The 16,559-nt window shown below is 42.2% G+C and overlaps 1 protein-coding gene across 1 annotated transcript in view; it reads left to right on the top strand.

The window, feature by feature from the left end:
- Nucleotides 1-357: 357 nt before the first annotated feature.
- plxna4 (plexin A4) overlaps nt 358-16,559 on the top strand; it is a 241,588-nt gene continuing 225,386 nt past the window's right edge. The window contains exon 1 of the mRNA XM_006780708.3: nt 358-809. The gene's annotated coding sequence lies outside the window, so the exon portion shown is untranslated. The remainder of the gene's footprint in view (nt 810-16,559) is intronic.

Below are 16,559 nucleotides of genomic sequence, written 5' to 3'. Positions count from 1 at the left end.
ATAGTCTCATATTGATAATCGTGATGATGTGTGCTTTTATTTGTAGGCTTTACGCACTCGGTGTTATTATTATAGACATAGTTGCCAAGGTCTTAAAATGTAAAGAAAACACTCCCCACATCGCCTCCAATCTAAGAGGTTACTGCAGGCAAGTCATGAACCTTGGTGAAAACAGTCGTCTTTTACAGCGGGCGAAGCTCCGTGCACTAAGTCCCTCCCGGCTTGGAGATTCGCTGTGAAGCTGCAAACTCCGAGGCAGCAGCCTACTTCTCTCTCTCTCTCCTTCTTTCTCTCTCTCCCTCCCGCTCTCTCTCTCTCTCTCTCTCGCACTCCGCTGCAGCACCCTTAGCACCTCAGTTGAGCAGGAGCACCGCACTGAGTCACATCTATACACACACGTTCTCTGCACGCACATACACGCACACACAAGCACAGCCTCCTGCGGTATCCCATACGGCGCAGCGGCTTTTCCAACGGCATACCAAGTGCGTCCTCGCCGGGAGATGGGAGGTGCGGCTCCCGGGTCTCAGAACACTCTGAGAGGCTTAGTAGAGTCCTGCTGATCGGGGATGCTGCTGGAAGTCCGCTGCTGTTTCTTTCTCCCGTGCAGGAATCGCTTCTAACTACACCTTTACCGGGGATTTAAAGTGGACAAGCCGTCTGATCAGGATATAACATTACTCTAAGCATTTCATTTTTTGTGAGGGGAAGGGGGGAAGAGTAGAAGGAGTTGGGATTGCTCTGGACGTGCCTCTTATCCGCAGTGTCGATGCGGCTGCGGCTGTGAATGATATCTGCATAGATTACAGGTAAGGAACGAGGCTTGTCACTGCGTTAGTTCCCACAACCGGGACTTATATTTGCAGGCTGTGGTGGGCATCATAGCCGGGTTTGAGGTTCCCCACTGCACCAGCCAGGTGACAAGAGGCGTGTTGCACCTGTTCTAGCTGCGCCATGCCCGCTCTGCGCACTCCGATAATCGGTCGGATTTTGTTTTTAAAATTCATTTGGATCGTCTCATTATATCCCCGAGGAAGAATTGTAGGATAAAACCCCCCAACAAATTCTGCAATTTGTTTCAACTTGGGACCTCAAGTTGACCGAGTTTCCTCCGTTTTCATTGGCTATTCGTACCCTTCATCCCATGTGAGCCACGGAGAGGTGCGTACCCAAATTGTGCTCGTTCCTCTTGCAGCGGTAGCTATGACGGTTCAAAACGATATTATTTGTCGGGGATTCCGCGTCGGTTTTACGCGGTGTCTTCGGAGGATGAAGCAATGCGTAGGACTGGTATGTAGTGGCGCTTAGACTCCTGGACCAAAATTAAGATATTGGAGGTGGCTGAGCTTTACGAAATGCAAAGATGGAAATGGAAAACTACCCGATGTTTTATTACATATGGTATTTATTCATTTCTGTGGCCTTAACAAAAAGTTAACATCTTTCTCAAAAATTTCAGTCATAGTTCTTTCAAAAAGTTATTTAAACCGTTCAGTGTTGGAATATTTCCTATTATTTTAGGTTTCCACGCAGGGCTGAGTGTATGCAGCCTGACCCTGTTCAGGCACGCTGCTAAAGAACTTTTCTAAACAGTTTCACGGTGGCACAATAAAGCATGTGCATATAACAATGTTTAGTTATTTTGTTCGTTTAATTGCGCTTTGCTGACGTTTTTGTTTTTTGTTTATCTACGGTTTGTCAGCTATCTCAAACTGCAGGAAACCCCACGTTAATGTGCCTCAAACTGAACACTGAGACATTTCTCCCCGTGCGGATCCACGGTCGTAGGGTCCGTCGTGGAAGCCTGAAGGCTTTTGAACTTGACCGATGTGGATAGAGCACTGCGGGATGTACTTCACGTTAGGTTGAGACAAAAAAACTGACTACATGGCATTTGGTCTCTCGGGTAGCAGGCTACTCAGTTTAATGTAACTTTATCTTAAGGCTTGGATTTTATGTTAGCACTTTCATTTTCATGTCGGAGCACACTACGGGTATGATTTAGGGCTAAACTTAAAAAAGGATTAAGGGATCATTTCAATTGCTTTGATGTCGTAACAAAAGAAGACACTAAAGGCGCATTTATGACATTGTTGTCTTTGCCACAGGCACTTTTATTTGCTTAAATGATATTCAAGCCTTTTTATGTTGAGTAGCTTATAAACCCAGCTGTGGCTGTCTGGAGTGCTGATTGACCTGCCGAGAGAAGATTCAAACAATAATCCACAAGAATAGATTTTTCTCATGCTTCCACTTTTCGTAGATCACATGCAACAAAGTCAGTGATAGAGTGATGAGAAATGTTTCTCTCATCACTTAAAGATATTCAGTGTCTTGAAATAATGCATGTAGTTCTGATAACAGCAGCTTGTGGCACTTTGCTGTCAGCACATTGGACTTAGTCTAGATTTTGGTTGTACACAAGATAAATCATCCCCTTTGGCTCAGCCTTGTTGTGGGTCACTTGAAGCGATTTCTAGAGATTTAAGCAAACTGTGCAAGCTCTGCCCCGCGGTATGATGCAGCTCTTCAGTCTCCTCCATCCATCTCCTTCTCCACTGCTTTCTCCTTCCTCCCTTTCCTTCCTCCCACCCTCCATTGCACCTCATGCACGGAAAGCAGCTTCTGCAGCCAACCAAAAATGCAGATTTGTAGTACAGCATCCACAGTGAGCACTCTGAGCTCCTCTACTGGTTTTCCCCTCCCTCTATCCACCTGCTCTCCACACTCAATGCATCAATTCAATGTTGCCCTTCAAGTCCCTACTTGATATTACCCTAATGTAAAGGAGTGCGGCAGCATTTCTACACAACTATCTCGCAAAATTGTACTTCTAGTTGTGTTTTCGATGAGCTCACCAAAAGTCTCATGCTTGTTCAGTGCAAGAGCATGGCTGAAGGGACGAGGCTATGTGCTTTACAGTCCATGAGGGGCAGTGTGGCTCATAGGATTAAGTGGATTGATTGAGCCCATGGCTGACGCTGGCATTAATTTTGATTTTGTCTCAGTTCTTACAGTGAATTATGTGTTATTGCAAGTTGAATAAGTGACTGTGAAATAGTTGTTATACACAATGTTTTATGACATTTGCTTAGATGTGCTGTGGGTTTGGAAGGTAGTGAAGTGACTGAATTTCATACATTTTGCAACGAGGGCAACATTGGCATCAGAGTTCACCCGGTTCTTTAACTACTAATTAAAGCAAATGAATACAAAAAATATGTCTCTTTACTGATTAGTTGTCCACTAACTGGTGTTTTAACTATCTGTGGTGGTGAGGTGGTGAACAGCAACATGCATACAGGAAAAAGGCATTCAGCTTATTCTTCTGCGCTTTGCGATTTAGGCTGGAAGACAGCCTTCTGTGTTTTGTTTCCCCAAAACATGCATTCAGAATATGCACATCTATCTTGTTTCTGAATGTTCCCATTTTTTACTCAAATTGTCTGTGGGCTCAGCTGCTGTCAAGGTCTTAAGGCAAAAAAAAATTTGATCCCTGAGCAATTTGCGAGTCATCTGTGTTCAGCCTCCTTGCCCTTCAGCCAAATTCCAGCTCAGTCCTAAATTCTTTGCTCTCAGAGCACTTGGCAGTACTCATTCTCATTCCTTCCCTTCCCGTCTGGTTCCCTTTCTCTCGACGTGTTGTCCATCAAGGCCTGCCTATAGGAATTGAAGCAGCATCCTTTATCTGCCTGTAAGCACCTCATATTGACATACAACCCCCTGTCTGTCGGCCAGTGTTACGGCTAGAGGGCTGGGGTTTGGACCCGGAGAGCACAGCCTTGTCAATATTATGGCTTGCTAATGGATAAACTCTCACTCCAACCTTGGCAGTAAAAGACGCTCATTGCAGTTTGGTAGCGGTCCGCTTGCAAGAATAGGCTCCATAGAGAATCTTTGCAATGTGTTCGTGTCAAGGGGGGGGGGGGAATTGTGAATGAATATGAGTGGGAACTCTTAGTAAGATTTGCTGTAGCGATATAAATGCCTGGTAGCAGTGTAGGCAAGACCCAGCGGAAGTGTGCTTGTGTGTCTCTGTGTGGGTGTGAATGATGCATCTGTGACTGGCTGGCGAGGCCCTATATGAATACTCGGGTCACAGAGACGTATCGTCATGTCAGACTGAATGATGTGTCTGTGGATTGGACCTGAATGGAGCTCTCTGTTTGTTCTCGTTCTTTTTCTGTTGCTCTCTTTCTCACTCCATGTCTCTCTCTCTCTTTCCGTCGCACTCACTCACTCATACACACTTACAACCCTGTGGGCTGCGACAGGACTACCAGACACAGGCTTGCGTCCAATTAGACTCCCTCCTCTCTCATGCCACCAAACACCACCGAGGAGATTGCAAATTGTATTTCCGTGTCACCAACTGTTCTCCCCACTATAATCTGTCTCCCATATTTTAGGACAGTCGGAGACATGTTTCTTTAACGAGAGCGGCAGGGATAGTATAAAATTGGAAGAAATATTTTTCGGTGTCTATTAATCCCTTCTTATTTGATCAAAGTTAGATTCTCTTGGCTTATTGGAGCGTGATAACCTTCTTCTTTGTTCAGGATGAGCGCAATACATGGTGTTACACTTCGAATTATCATTCCATTGATGCATAAAACCCGTCTTTGTTATCTTGTCTGTATGGACATGACCTTGGAGTAAGCTTAAAATCTGGTATGCAATGTGTGATTGGGTTTTAGTTGACACTGAAAAAGATGCCATCTCTGACTGACGGCCTGATGGCTTTAATCTAAATTCCAATTTAGAGGGGGTGGGTAGATTCTATGCTACATTAAGGGAATAATTGCTTACAAGTATGTAATTAACCCCTTTTTTTAATACACCGAAGAGGTGCATATTGATGTTTGCACAGCAATGACAGCAGAGATATCAAGTGAGGATCTCCAAACAATAGGCGTCGTGAATTCTGTGGGGAGAAATCAATACATGTCATCGCGTCCAGTTTAATGAGAACCTTTGTTCTCCTCTGAATAGTTTAGCCATTATATGCGGAAGAAGAACATATGAGTGCATGTGTGTATGTAGACACATACCGTAGTCAGCATCTTGGCCACAGAGTCCTATTAAGTCGTCGCATGCCTTTATAATGGACCCCAATCCATGTACACGCTACTGTATCACAGTCGCACCACTTTTTATTTTCTCCTTCCAGGCTTCTATCATGCTTTCTTTCATCTTATTACTCAATTCTTCTCTCTCTCCTATGGTTTCTGCCTCTAGCACTCTCCTCCCATATCTTTCTGCCACACTCTAAGCTGCCAAGCACATAACTTTATCTTTGTGTATTTGTGTGTGGGGATGGGCAGAAAAAAAAATCCAGACTGTTGTGTCATTGGAATGACCTATGAAGAAGGATATAAACCGAGAAGGAGACATGGGATGTTGTTTTAGATGAGAATCGGGGAGATGTGGAAAGTCACCGACGTATCAGTGGGTTTGCCAGACTGCTCCTTTTGATAAGACCATATTAAGCGTTTCTCCCAGGTCTCTATGATTCATATGGAGCCGTGAGTCTGATGTATAAACAGCTCTCTTTGATGCAGCAGCAGATGACACGCTGTGGCATATTGGTTCTTATGCCTGTGTGTGCCAAGCCGAGCATGACAAGCAGTAAATTAGTTTTGTTTCAGATGCATGAAATGATGAGAAAATTGCAGACGGTCTTAGGGCATTTTTTTTCCCTTAGCTATCTCTCATTTACTCCTTCACCGAGGCCTCAAGTCCACGCAAGGATTAGGCGCCCAATGGTGTTTTAATCATGCCTGTTGGAAGAATGGGCGTGCAAGCATGTACGCATGTTCTATGAATCCATTTTTGACAAAACCTTCTCAATATTTTTCGTGCAACCAGTCATCATATGAAAATTTGTCTCATTATTCAGTTCTTCGAATAACAAGTTTTGTTTTAAGTGAGCATGCAATAAGAAACTATGCTTTTATAGTATGTTTTTTACAAGCCATATTTCAAGTATATTGTTTGTGAGTCCATGGACCATCCTCTCAAGCAACAGCAGGGCTGTCAGTTTGTTGTAGCAAAGGTTATTGGTAGCATGTTTGTGCTTGACACGCTCGTCCCTACTCCGCTTTGACTTTATTGCTATCATAGCTCTGGATTGACCTCAATAAGTGCTGTTCTTTAGAAAAGTTAACATTTCCGCTTGAAAAGAGAATCCCTGCTTACAGCGCTAGGTACTAAAAGAGGTCAGCGGTTTCTTTTGGGATGTGAGCAGTTAAAGTGTTAGCTTTTTTTTAGTAAGTAATGAGAAGTAGACAAATATTTCTTCCAGCTTTTTGGTAAATGCATGTCTGGTAAATCTTGGAGTACATAACTTATGGAACAGAATTATGTAAATAAACTAGACAAAAAGTGCAATTGTAATCAGTTACATTTCTTAGAATGGAATTTTATAAAAATGGTAGTGATTAGAAATCCACTTCTGAATATGCTCTTTTCTACAAAGGCGTATCTTTTGACTAAATAGTCGCTCTGGTACATTTTTGCAGTAATGCCTTCCTTTGGAATATTTCTGGACAACATGGGTCAACAAAGCTTTTGAGGAACATTTAAGTACAACACAATCCAGGGTACAATTTCATAAAGGCAAATCCACATCTAGACAGGCAGCACTCATTTGCCAGTATGCGATCAAATTTTGAGCATTGTCCTTGATTGGTTCTCTTGTTTGAATTTGCACCGCCTCTTGTGTGCCTGTCAAATCAGTCTGTATTGCTCTAAGCTACTTGAGTCTGCCAAGCCTGCGAGCAGCCTACCACGCCAAGGCGAGTGGCAATGTCTTTGGACCAGAATGTCTTTCAGTGCTGGAAATTAAGCAATATTTTTCTTTCTGGAATCCAAAAAAGACTCTGCGGCAATGAAGTGCTGCAGGAAAGTACACAGAAAGCAGTATTACTATACATTTGTTGAGATGAACGGAGTATTTAAAGTTAATATGTCTCGCCATTCTTGTCACCCCCACACACTCTCTGTTCTGCTCTTTCTTGTACCCTCTCTCTCTCATTTCCTGTCTGCTGTGAGTGTTGGTGGTGTCAGGGGGCATCAGTATTCAGCGTCACCACAGTAATTGTGAAACAGTGGGTTCAGAAAGGACCCCTGCTGTTCTATAGCCAGAAGGCTGAAGGGAGGATCTACTTTACTGTAATACCCTCCCCTACATCACCCACCTTATTCTGTCTCCCCCTCCCCCCCCCAGGATATATCATAGTCTAGCAGCATAATGTTGGGGATATTAAGGAGAGACTTAACAAGGCTTACATTGGGTTTTGTGTTATTCTTCTCTCTGTGTGCTACTGCCTTTTGAGTTTGGGATTTTGCCTTCCTTGAGTATATTTTATTTTCTTCTGCTGATGGGATTTGGAATGGCTCGTGTCTGTGCAAATGCTGTGATTGACTCTTAGCCAAGGCCCAATTCTCGCCAACCGCTGTGGTGAACAATTTGTTGCTCTCCTGGAATAAAACCCTTTTCCTTTGTCATTCTTTTAAGTCTCTGACTTTCGGTGTGATCGTATTGATTGCTTTGATTAAACTTTTCCGAAAAGCGATGATTGCACGAGAATGTGAAACTTAGGACATGCACCTCACCTCAGCTATTTATCTGATAATTATCTGTTTGGTTTACTTTCCTCGTTGTCACGCTTTCCCTGTGATGTTGGTGGGACTGATGATCATTAACTGATTTAATGAAATCTTTCTGCATGCTGGAGCTCAGTCAAAGGAGGTCCTGTTAAATCTTTCCCCTATAGTCACTCACACCGTCCTTACTTGCTACCCACACAACTGTTCCTATGGCAACATGATCTGTCAACTGAGAACTCCTTCACAGCAATTGTAATTACTCATGTGCTTACCTTGAAAAATAGTAAGCGGCATTAAAGAGACACGGATTGTTGATTCTCTGGGCTTCTTACCTTTCATATGACACCAAAAGGAGATGGAACATCATCTCTTAATATATTAATCGGAAGATCGTTGATGCTTGTTGATATTCTAACCAGTGATGACTGTGTCACTGTAGATATTGATTGGATTGGCCGAGTCTTGTTAGTGGCTGCTGGAGTGTTTGTAGTCTGGCACTTGTCATACCCTTAAGTATTTTTTTCCCATCCTTTATCTTGAGCAGAATGGACCAAAGGGCCGCAGCTATCTTTTATTGATTAGTTAGAAAAATGATTGACACACTGGAAAGAACTTTTGGTAAGCTTCAAGGTAGTGCTAAGAGAGTAGGGAAACTCAGCTGGAAAAAAACACTGCTGACTGAGATGGTGGATATTGCCGGGTATACCTTTGCCATCAGGGAATACCTTTAACAAAAAGCAATGTACATGGTGTGCAACAATGTTTAGGTCAGTGGTACATGTCAAACTCCACATGATGGTCAAGGCCTAAGGTTTCTCAGCTACACCTTTGCCCAGGGCGTGATACGATCTCTGCTGGCTTTCCTTTCTTTTCATATTGTATCCTGCTGCTATTTTTTCCAAGGAAATGATACACCCACCTGTGGCTTTCCACATGACATAAAAAATGTGTTTTGATTCATGGTTCAGTTCTTTTGCTGACATGGCCATTGTAGTATTTGTAGGTGGTGAACAGGAGTAAGCATGTGCATGATGACGAGGACAAGCCTCCTATCCATACATGCGTAAATGAGCTATATTTACATTTTAACCAGTTGTTTTTGGTTCAGCTATTTTTGCTAGTTACTAACCACTGCAGCAAACGAAACCTGCTGTTTTAGAGATGCTGTGACTGAGGCAGCAAATCATCACACTTTGCCCCTCAGAGTTGCTCAGATCCTCATACTTACCTATTTTTCCTCCTTCTAACACATTGACTTCAAGAGTTGACTATTCACTTGCTGCCTAATATATCCCACAGTTTGGTAGGTGCCACTGTAACACGATAATCAATGTTCTTCACTTCACCTGTCTGGTTTTAATTCTGTGGCTGATTTGGAGCATATAGAGCCTTTCAGTACTGAGCACACATCTCCTTTTTGCCACCTCCCACACAGAGCACTGGGAGTTCCTGTAGACATAATGCTCCAAATCCCCAGTTGACAGACTAGCAGAGGAAAGGTTAGCCACTTTGTTGTATTGCATCAAGCTATTCTCCCTCTCACTTTTTCCCTCTGTTGGCTCAAAAAAAAGGCTGTCCCCTCTCTCTGCGAGTCTACAAACGTAACTGTGGAGGAAGCACAAGGTTTTCATCTTTCCCTCCCCCTTCTTTTTTTGTCCATCCGTTATGCATTGTCATGGCAGTCCTTCCAGCTGAGCTTTGATTGGGTTGTTCTGGGCCCACCGGCAAATCTGGCAACCAGATAGTTATGTGGTGTGTCTCTGTCCTTGTGTAAGTCGGCGTGTGTAAGAGGGTTTTCTTCATGTCTGTGGGAAAAAGCAATGAGATGAGGTAAAGCTTTCAGAAAATCAAAGTATAAAAATGGCCATGACAAGCAGGGGAAAGACGAAAGCAAGGGAGGATGAGAGGGAGGAAGAGAGAGGGGTAACACGCTGGATAATAATTTGCATCCTCTCACTTGCCACTGTGAACGATGGCTGGCTAGAAAGCTTGTCTGATGTGTTTATGCCGTAGGCTTTGAAAGATGGAGTTAAAGGGAGAAGGAAAGTTTAAGGGGAACCATGCAGAGGGAAGGGAGTGGTTGTGGAAAGGCATGTAATGAAGTGTAAACCTTCCTAAACTCAGTTTACCCACATCTTAGTTGTTGTGATGGTGCTCACACATATCTCAGCTGAAGATTTTTTTTTTTTAAATGTAAATTCATTGCAATGTACACACCACCCGGCTGAACGCCACCGTCTGTCAGTTCTGATGCACACTTCGCACTCTTGTACCAAGAGTAGTTAACCAATGAGCTGGAGCAGCTCCACTGGGCAAACTGTGGCTGCTTTTTCTGCATTTTATCTGTAAAAAGTTTATATATCACCGAATATTGACAGCAGCAGCAGTTCTGCGCAGACATATTTTAATTTATGTCAGCTGACGGATTTGTAAATAGTCCTGCATCTGTAGGGTAGCTCTGCCTTTGTGCTTAAGAGCTGTGCTTTCTTCAGCGTCTATCTCGGCAGCCAATAAGCCCGGTCCTGGATAGTGAGTATTCCTGCTTTGTGAAACTTGATCCCAGTGGATGGTTAAAAGTTGACAACACAAGTCCTGTGTAACAAGACTATTGATGTGGGGCCACCTTTTTAAAACTTCTTGGCAGCAATGATTCTGTTTGTGTGTGGAGTCCTGGGTCACTACACAATCTAACCCAACAAATAATGACACAAGACGTAGAAGAAAGCTGTTATCTTCCTAAGTTTTGACCATTTTTCGCAAAACAAGTTTTAAGACATGTTAAGTCATGTTGCTGTAGTGGGAAGATGATACTGCACAATGCCCTAGGGATCCTGCAGCAGGAGGGATTTTGTGTATGTTGCACATTCTTCATATTCACACACACCTTTGCACGTTTAACTCTTTATATGCCTCAGTCATGTTGAAACATTAGACTTTGGTTGACATTCTATTTTGTAATGGTGCAAAAACAAATTCATAATTACCCATAGTTATGTCTATTTCGCATACTCTTTGAAATACTTTGAAATATTACTTTAAAACGTCCAAATTAACCCTTTTAATGAGCATTGCATCTAGTTTTCAGATCATTCTTAGTGTCTAGGGTCTTAGCTCCACCGTCCTAGTTTATACTCTTTGAATTATCCTTATTTGAGCTCTCATAGTTCAACGAGCTACAGCATAGCAGGAGAAATTTATTAGCTAGGTGCTCATATAAGCTGTGTGTTAGTGTTTGCATTACCCTCAACAGCAACTGCTTATCTACACAGGGTGCATAAACTCTTTTGCATGAATGACTCCCATGATGCATCATTGGACTCATTAATTAGATATTAACATTGTCAACATGTTAATAACAAGCCCAAAGGAGACCCTGCACTGTCATTATTGACAATTACTTGCAATTACTGGCAATTACTGACAATTACTGGCAATTACTGGCAATTACTACCAATTAAACCATGCCATTCTCAGTCTTAGTAGTGTAAAAACGGCATGCTTTCTTCATAAAACAGTCAAAGAATGACATAAAATCACAGATGTGCACGTGTGATGCACGTGCCCGCAGTAGTTACATGTTTTGAAATAATCTGAATTAAGAGTGAACATGTTTAGTTTGCAGAGCGGCTAAAATATCACATTATTTAATCACCACGATTCCTTATCATAATGATTTTCTCATTTTCTCTTTGACATTTTAGGGAAGTGACACATCTACTTCTATACTTCTGCTCATTTATCAACCATTTCTTCTTCTACCGCTCGGTCTGTGGTAGTACTAGTTGTACAGCACCATTGGCTGAATGTGTTTAAAAATGGAATATCTCAGCAGCTAGAAGGGCACTTCTGACACATGCTGTCAAACTGCTAATATTTCAGTTTTCCCAGACCATTACGGTTGGGCTGCAAGTCTCTGCAGATGTAGACATTCTGTCTTCGCTAGCATGCCCAATATTCTCCATCCATTCCACAAGGTCTATACTTAGGTTTAATTTACAGTGGATAGACATGTGAACAGGCTGACAAAGTATGACGTGTGCTGTTTCCAGAAGAAGAGTGGGGACTGGGCTATATTTTTCTTTCTAACTGAAGCACCTGTAAAGTCAAGAGTGAGACAGAATCAGAGGTATGTGACAATGACAAGTTCCTTTGTATGACAGTACATCAGTGTCTCTATCGGAATTTAGAGCTGTTAATAGATACATCTATTTGCCTTGATTCACAAAAAAAACCATTAAAATGGAATGTAGTATTTAGTTTTCCACTGAGGCAGTCAAAGTGTCTTCCCGACATGCACCATTTTCCACTAATCTGATGGGATCTAAATCAAGTCGCAGCAGCAGTCTTAGTAGGATATGCAAGCACAGGATTAAAGACCTCCTGAAGAAGCCCAGGCATCAGCAGACATTCAAGGACCGACGCAGGCTTTTGGCTGGCACGGGGAGAGACTTTGATGAAAGTGAGGCTGTCCTCGTCCAGCAGCAGAGGGAATACGAGGACAGGGTTCACAGAGAGGAAAGGGAGCTTGTGAGGCAGAAAAGGTGACGCCGACTCAGCTGCAGGAGACTCAACAAGACAATCTCTTCACAGAAGTTTTGAGCCAAATGTCTTTGTTTGTTTATTTATAAATTCCACACACTGCTTTGAGTCCACCTTGACTCTTCTCTAACAGAAAAGTAACGTATTCTGAATAACAGACTGTTGCCACATTAGTTGAAGCGAGCAATAATGCATAGCTTGTGATTCTAGTGCTTTAATACGCTGATTCAACTCGGTGATCATTTGTAAGGCGGTAGCTTGTGCCGCTCTCATATTGTGGGTGTTCGAATTATTTATTAAAGACCACCAAGTATAAATTAAAAATAATGTTTATTGGTTAACTTGAGCATGATTTCAGAAGGATACTGTAATTGTTTAATCATAATAACAGTGATTTTTCTCTTGGCTTAGTAGATCAGCAGGGCCTGGGTACATTTTTTGGGAGCTAAATCGAGAGAAACAAAGAGAATAACAAGTTCAATATAGGCCAGTCAGCTGACCTTGTTCCAGCTGTGCGTAGTAAACCAGAAGCTGAGATCTTTAAGACTTTTCTTCCATGGATTATGAGGGAGAGCCGTAATCCATGAGCTTTAAGCAAACCAAATCATCCACGGAAGTGATGAGGCTCACAGATGTGCATGGTGCTACAGCGATGTGTATATGTGAGTGAGGCAGAGAGACAGCGAGATGGAGTGGGTTACAATAGGATGGATTAATAATTTTGTTTTGTCCAATAGTTCATTCCTTGTCCTTTATACCAAGCTTAACAGAGCACACATGCACCTTATACACATGCACACCTGAAAGATCAGTTTTTGAAGAAATAGTGCAGAAACAGATGGAGAGATCAGAGAAGAAAAAGAAATATGCATTTTTTTTTTCTCATTTTAGTGTAATCACCACAAAACCTTCTAAATTATCAAGCTTTCATGTCTAAGAAGTTAATCTCAGAGGTCAAGTCTGTTTTAGCTCCGGAACAGAGAGACAGGAAGAAAAGGAAAGAAGAGGCTGCATGCGGGTCACACAGGATTTAGACGGAGAATGAGACAGAGGTACGAATGTAAAGAATGAAAGAAACTGTCATGAGTAAACATCTGAACTGGGCCAGGTCTGATCCTGTACGGAGACTCAGCTAGGAACAACGATTTAGTCAACAGGCGACTTAAGAAGTTATTTTGTCATGGAGTAATAGTCTCTTCATTTTTTTTCTTCTCTGGTGCCACAAGAGCTGTAAGCACCTGAAAATAAACACCGTCCTGATGGATGCCAGCAGTGTCTCGGTGTCTGAGTGCATGATAAAGCATATGGGATGTCAGTGTGAATTATAGAACTTGACTTACATATGAGCAGATACTTTCATTTTAAGTCTGACGGACTCTACTGTCCTTAAAGTACTATAGGGTAGCATCTGGTGTGTAGCTGTGTGCACTGGTGTTGTTGTGACTATTTGACACTTCTGTGATTTGCTTTGTTCTACCAGCAGTGTTAAATTTCTATCCTTGTTAATGTATTTAAATATTATGGTGACAATTTACACGTGCTTTCCCTCAAGGCATCAGTAGTCTCTCTATAAATCAGTCTCTTCTTAAGGTCTGATCTGTTGTGAGTGAGTACTCAAAGTGTGCCTGCATGTTTGCATGATCAGGCTTTTTCACAGCAAGCCTTTTGGCATGTAATAACAGGAAAGTAAAGGTATAATTAATTATTTAATTGGCGTGTCCTATTTTCATGACCCTGGTACTGTTCAGGCTCTTGTGGTCTTTGTTACTGGAACATCTTGCCAGGAAGAAACAGTGTTTGAAACCAGACTGAAGCTGTGCTGCTTTCATTTGCATTTGACTACTACCAAAGTGTCAGATTGATGTGCTTGGCTTACTACATGTAACATGCATGTTTTGTGTATATGCATTCTGTAAATGAACATTTTTTCTTTCTTTCTTTTTTTTTTTACATAAACCTCATAAATTCCTGTAAATTTGATGCAAGTATAACCCTAAACATTATCGACTGTAGCTAGAGTATACTGTTTATATTGACTGGAGGTCTATAGTCTGCCATCTGCAAAATGAAGTGTTATAATTCCCGATTTATTACCTGCTTAAGTGGCACTGGCACGCTCGGATATTGCTCAGTGACAGAGGTGGGATAAAGAGAAGGGGTGCTAATGTGAAAGACCTTTAAGGATGCCACCCCTGTTGGAAGTGAAGTCTTATCACAACTCAGTAAGACTTGATTAGCGATTATTAAAACCTCAGAGGTGCCTGTGTTCGTGCAGCTGTTAACGCCGTGCCGACAACTTCATTAATATTTTGCAACAAACATCTTAAAATTACATCGGCTGACATTATTACATAAGATAAACAGTTATAATAAATTGCCCCCGCTTTCTATTTGATGAACTAAGTAACAAACTATTTCTTAATCACATCAAGCATCTCTGACATTTCTAAAATGCAATTATTTCTCCTCGGCAATCAACATTCATTATGTGTTATCTATGAAAAGCTAAGGTTGGACGGTAATTTTGGTCATGCTGGTGTGACGGTGAGGAGCTTCAATTGAGAGAGCGTGAGATAGAGCACTTGCAAAATTACTGATGAGCAGCAGCACAGCACAGATCCTGGCTTAAAGGTAGCAGCAAATCCATTTCACTCGCTTTAACCAAAACACACAGAGCACACTACATTGAAGTGTCTTGTTTCAGTGTTTCTCATACCGCAGCAAAAATATCCACAGTCATTTCAGCTTCGAGCAAACTACGACTCATAATTAATTACTGTGTTGAGAGGAGAAAAGGATACTGGAAACCAGGGATGAGCTGGAGAGAGAGGGTGAGGGAGGCAAAAGACAGATAAAGAGAGCGGGGGGGGGGGGGGAGAAATTTGGCTCGTGAAATAACCGAAGAGCTGAGGGAGGAGCTGGGAGGAGAAGAGGTACAGGTAAGGAAAAACGGATGGATGGAGAAAGAGGAGGACTTAAGGTGGTGCCATTCGGCAGCCGATGGAAGTGAGAGCTGATTTGTCTACACGGCCCTGCATTCCTGTCTGCTCGTTAGAGTAGGGAATAAGGGAATTGGGGGGGGGGAAGAGAGAGAAATGGTGAAAAAAAAAAGGCTAGAGCCTTTGAATTTATTCTATGAAAGCGGCTGTCAGACAGTGCCTAGCAACACCCTTTAAGAAGGAAGATTCCTGGCTGCATTTATTGTAATTACAGCAAAATATCTCCTTTCGATTCCGAGTAAGTTGATATGTCACAACATGCCTATATCTTAATGCAAAATCATCAACTCCTGCATGTGTGCTTCCTTTTAAATATAGATTAAAGGGAAACATTAAAGCCCTGTTTTACTCTTCGCATAATCATACTTGAATTGTTACCCCTTTGAAAGTTTGCCACAGTCATCTTCAACTCAACCTTTATTTATCATTTAAATCTATTTCAACTGCTGTTTTGTTATTCTGTGTTTTGCAGTTAATTAACAAATAGCGATGACGCTCTTTCATCATGGGTTTCTTAACAGGGATCGTCTGATTACAATCCTTAATGGGTTCTTAATCATTGTGGGGACTGTAATTGATTAGCGATTCATTAAGTTCACCCTTTTGTGGTCGCTGCTCTATGTGAAACCCAGAAGCCCCTCCTATTCAGGAAGTCATACACAGTCTAACGAGCAATGTGCTGATGACAAGCCAGTGGGCTCTTCAACGGTCCTAATGACATTAGAGCCTCTTGATCTGGACCGATAACACACTCTCCCAATCACAGCATGCATCAGCACCCACTGCACAATGGCCCAGCCCGAGCCAAGAATGTGTGTGAGTGCAGAGTTTATCAGTGTGTATGTGCGTATGTTTTCTGAGTGACCTTATTTTGGATCCAAGGACTGTTTCGAGTGTTATACTAAAGCCATGAATGATATTGTAACTGAAGACACAATGCACAGATTATTTTCTGCACAGAAAACATTCTTGAGGGGCCGACTCAGAGCGTGTGTTTAGAAAAATGAGCACGTTTGAACGCCATCCCACTAAGGAGGATTTGTAAGTCTCAGATGTGAAAGAGGAAAAGAGAACGAGTGGCAAAAAATGAAAGAGATTGAGCAAGGAGTGGGGATGGGCAGATGTCAGCTATTTCTCTCAAATCCAGAGGGGTTCTTCAGTTGGATCTTTGCCTAGACCCCTTCTTTGAAATGCTCTTACTCACTCTAGGAGCATGAAAAGAAAGTAGAGACACCCAGTCTGAGAAAGCAGAAAGTTTGTGACACAACTCGAGTACCTCACACTTAAAATGGATCAGTATAGCAAAACACATACATGTTACTTCTGTGGGGGAGACTGGGACAGTTGTAATGGGGCAACTGTAATGCAGCGGAAACGACCTACAGTAAAAATGCTTACCCTGCACATGCT

Source organism: Neolamprologus brichardi, chromosome 17 (assembly GCF_056152115.1).
Source record: "Neolamprologus brichardi isolate AB-2024 chromosome 17, ASM5615211v1, whole genome shotgun sequence".
Classification (NCBI taxonomy): domain Eukaryota; kingdom Metazoa; phylum Chordata; class Actinopteri; order Cichliformes; family Cichlidae; genus Neolamprologus; species Neolamprologus brichardi.
The sequence above is the reverse complement of the archived record's forward strand: the minus strand, read 5'-3'. Positions and strand labels throughout refer to the sequence as shown.